The sequence below is a fragment of the Schistocerca piceifrons genome, chromosome X (assembly GCF_021461385.2).
Source record: "Schistocerca piceifrons isolate TAMUIC-IGC-003096 chromosome X, iqSchPice1.1, whole genome shotgun sequence".
Classification (NCBI taxonomy): domain Eukaryota; kingdom Metazoa; phylum Arthropoda; class Insecta; order Orthoptera; family Acrididae; genus Schistocerca; species Schistocerca piceifrons.
Window position 1 is genome coordinate 137136420 of NC_060149.1, and position 3698 is coordinate 137140117.

A 3698-nucleotide genomic window follows, 5' to 3' on the forward strand; every position below is an offset into this window, starting at 1 on the left:
TCTGAAGATGGTCACATTTGGATCAAAACCAGTTACCATCGCCAGTAAATAATTTATGAATAAAGTGCCAAACATGATTGTGGCCTCATTTATAAACTTCATGTCTTCAATTGATAAATTTCATGTGTGTGCTAATAATCTGTGCTGGTCAACACTTAGAAGGAGCATACCAAAACCTGTTTAAGATGTGTTTATATCATTCTGCCCTCTTATGTTTCTGTCATGTAGAGACTGGTTTACAAAAAGTCAGTCTTTCCATCCCCCACTTAGGAATGGGACAAAAAGAAACCTGAATACACATACAATAAAAAGTACTCTATGGTATGCGTAGTACAGTGATTTTCAAGCTTTATATGTTGAACAATGCAGTAATGTGGTGCATACTTCATATGCATATGTGCATTGCCGTGTCTGTATGTATCAGTTTAGGGATTTGCATAAAATCTCTACATGTTTTCAAACCGGATTTCCAAAGACTTTGTGTTTATAAAACTAACTAAAATTGTGGAATTGATACTGTTCTTTGTGTCACTAAACTTTTCCTCTCACTGTTCATTTTGTTCACTCCAACTTAAATTCATAAAAAGGATTTATTAAAAAATCCTTCTCCTCTGGATTGTATTATTAATCTCTTACAATAATATATTATTATCTGCAACAGACTGTAATATTTGCACTATAATCCTCATAGACAATTTTCATTTTCAGAATTTGATACTTTAGTATCCGGTGTGATTCAGATACCCCACCTGGCCTGAGTATCAATAGGAAGAACATGTCAGATATACTTGGGCTCCAGAAAGCAGCCATGAATTTCACCCACGTGAATGGCAAGCATGTAAGATGCTGCCACCCTCTGACAAGTGTTAACCAGCACACACTGCAGCCTGGCTATTGCTGACCTGTCTCTCACTTAGTCACTGAAACCTATAGTCATGTGCCATGGAATAGTAGACTTTTGACCCTGGCTGATATACATTCATGATTTGGATTGCTCTCTGGATTGTTGTATACACTTAAGAGGACTTTGCTACACTCTGGACGTACTTCGCGATCTGTCATTTGTTTCTGGAACAGTCATTTTTGTTGTGACGACCTCCATGTTACCATCAGTGTGTTATCTTAAACTGTGTTGTACTTGCAGAGAGTAGGACAGAAGAGATACCTGATTTTGTTTTGTTACGTTTGGTAATCGTTAGCTACCTGATTCGTTGTGAACTTATCTTTTCTTTGAATATTGACAAGTGATTTCCAGTTGTACTGAACAGTTCAGTGGTCAAGGAACCTACTGGGATATTTGATTTGGACATGTGTAAAGCTTCCCCCTCCGCCCCTCCCCCGTACAGCTGATTAGCCACATGATATGTTTGGTGAAAGAGCTCAGTTTGTGCTCCAGTGTTAGGGTTTTTTCTTTGACTTTGTCTTGCAGTGTTCCATAGTACGATCTTGCTGTAATGGATAGTAAATTGTTGTTGTAATAAAGAATACTTTGAGGATGTATTAATAATTTTCTCTTTCAGCATAATATTTACTTGACTTACTAGCAAATTTTCACTAGTTATCACCCAGTTTGTTTCTGTGTCTATTCACTGCTGTTTGGGCAGTTGGTGAGTGTGATGCCAACTGCACACACAGCTGTTTTTTTACTCTGGGAGTAGTGCTCTTATTCATTTGAAGTACTTGTAATTGACAGTGCCATACACTTTTCCTCATTGGTCTTTCACAAAAGCATGAAGAGTTTTTCAGTAACATCCAGCATTATTGGTGAGTAGGACAATTGAGGTGCACTGCATCAGCCATCACTGACAAGGGTCCTTTTCTGCATAATAAATTGCTGGATAAATTGCTTAAATTTTTTGTGCAAAAGTCATTTTGTTTGCTTACCGGATGTTGCCTGAACAAGTGTTGTTTTGAGACTTCCTGGCAGATTAAAACTGTGTGCCAGACCGAGACTCGAACTCGGGACCTTTGCCTTTCGCGGGCAAGTGCTCTACCGACTGAGCTATCCAAGCACGACTCACGCCCCATCCTCACAGCTTTAATTTCACCAGTACCTCGTCTCCTAACTTCCAAACTTCACAGAAGCTTTTCTGGGAAGAGGAGAGTTTCTGTAAAGTTTGGAAGGTAGGAGACGAGGTACTGGTGGAATTAAAGCTGTGAGGACGGGGCCTGAGTTGTGCTTGGGTAGCTCAGTCGGTAGAGCACTTGCCCGCAAAAGGCAAGGTTCCGAGTTTGAGTCTTGGTCCAGCAAACAGTTTTAATGTGCCAGGAAGTTTCATATCAGCGTACACTCCGCTGTAGAGTGAAAATTTCATTCTAAGTCTTGTTTTCCTGACAGTGTTCCTCATACCTAAATTTCTGGCACTGTATGATGAAATTCTGTGAGTATGACTTAATTTTCTGTTAGTGGCACAAAATTTGAAATAAATGGCTGTTTTGAGCCTCTAAGTCCAACAAGAGACATGAACAAGCCCAGTTCTGCATCATATAAATGCAGAGATAATGAAATATGGAATAAGAGTCATAATTATGTTCAGGAATTTACATGGTCATGTAATTGTGGAATTCTGTAATGTCATAAAGCTGGTAACCATAATCCAAAATAGGATTGATGGTACTGAAAGTTGTCATTTATGTATTCTCTGTTTTTTTTTTAATTAAAGCTCTTATAAGTGCTATTCCAAATATTCTTATACGGTATATTATGTCTCTAAATGCTTCTATATCAGCACATCTCCCCATGTTTTTCTCATCTATGTTATTATCTTGCCTAGAGGAAAAAATACCCCTTGTGAGCCGAGAAAAACTACACATATCAGAAGTTCATTATTTGTCTATTTCTGCTGTTATTTTTATTTTTCAGCTTTCCTTTCCTTTCCTTTCCTTTGTGCAAAACAAACCAGAATTTTCAATAGTTCCTTATCCAAATAAATTTTTCCCTCTCATGTCAAATGTGTTTGATTTTGGTGTTGCTGTGTCATTATATTTCAAAAAATGTGCATGCTGGTGTAGCTGGCAAAGTATACCAGGCGTTAAGTTTACTTAAGGTGGACCTCTTTAGTCTTTTAGGAAAACTGTACTTATGTAAATACATAAAGCAGAATATTTTATGGTCTTTATTTACATTTTTATTTTAGCATATGTTGTGTTTTAAGTGTTGGGCAAGGAAATTTTATACATTAGTTAGTTAAATATCATAAGTGGGTAAATGATTTATGTGACCTCATATCTGTTTTTATAGCACATAGTAAATACTAGCAAATAATCCTTCTACAACCACACAATAATACTAGCAGATTCCCTACTATTTTTCTATGTTGTATGTAGCTTTAGACAGCAACTCAAAGTAAAATAGGCATGAAGTGAATTGTTGCTCTTAATGCCACATCGTATTAGCCTTCATATTGTTGGGAGGTGTTTCTAGAAATGACCAGAGATCAAACTTTAAAGTTCTGTGGACAGGCATTTACCCTCTGGATCCCCAAGTGAGACAGCAAGTAGGATTGTGTACCGTATGTGAGTTTATCACTATTTGAGATATACTGAAATAGTAGCTCTTGCACAGTGAACATGGTTTTATAAATACAAGTGTGTGTGGGGCCATGTTTATTATTTTCAGTATTACATTATATAGTCTTCCTAGTTCCATGAATGTTTTATGTTCTCTGTAGCTTTTCAATGTTTAAACTATTATTTGA

General features: G+C 37.0%; 1 non-coding gene across 1 annotated transcript; it reads right to left on the reverse strand.

Annotated features, from left to right (window-relative positions):
* Window positions 1–1938: 1938 nt before the first annotated feature.
* Window positions 1939–2013, reverse strand: Trnas-cga. Its single transcript has one exon. It is a non-coding gene; the product is annotated as a tRNA-Ser (tRNA).
* Between the last annotated feature and the right edge of the window lie 1685 nt (window positions 2014–3698).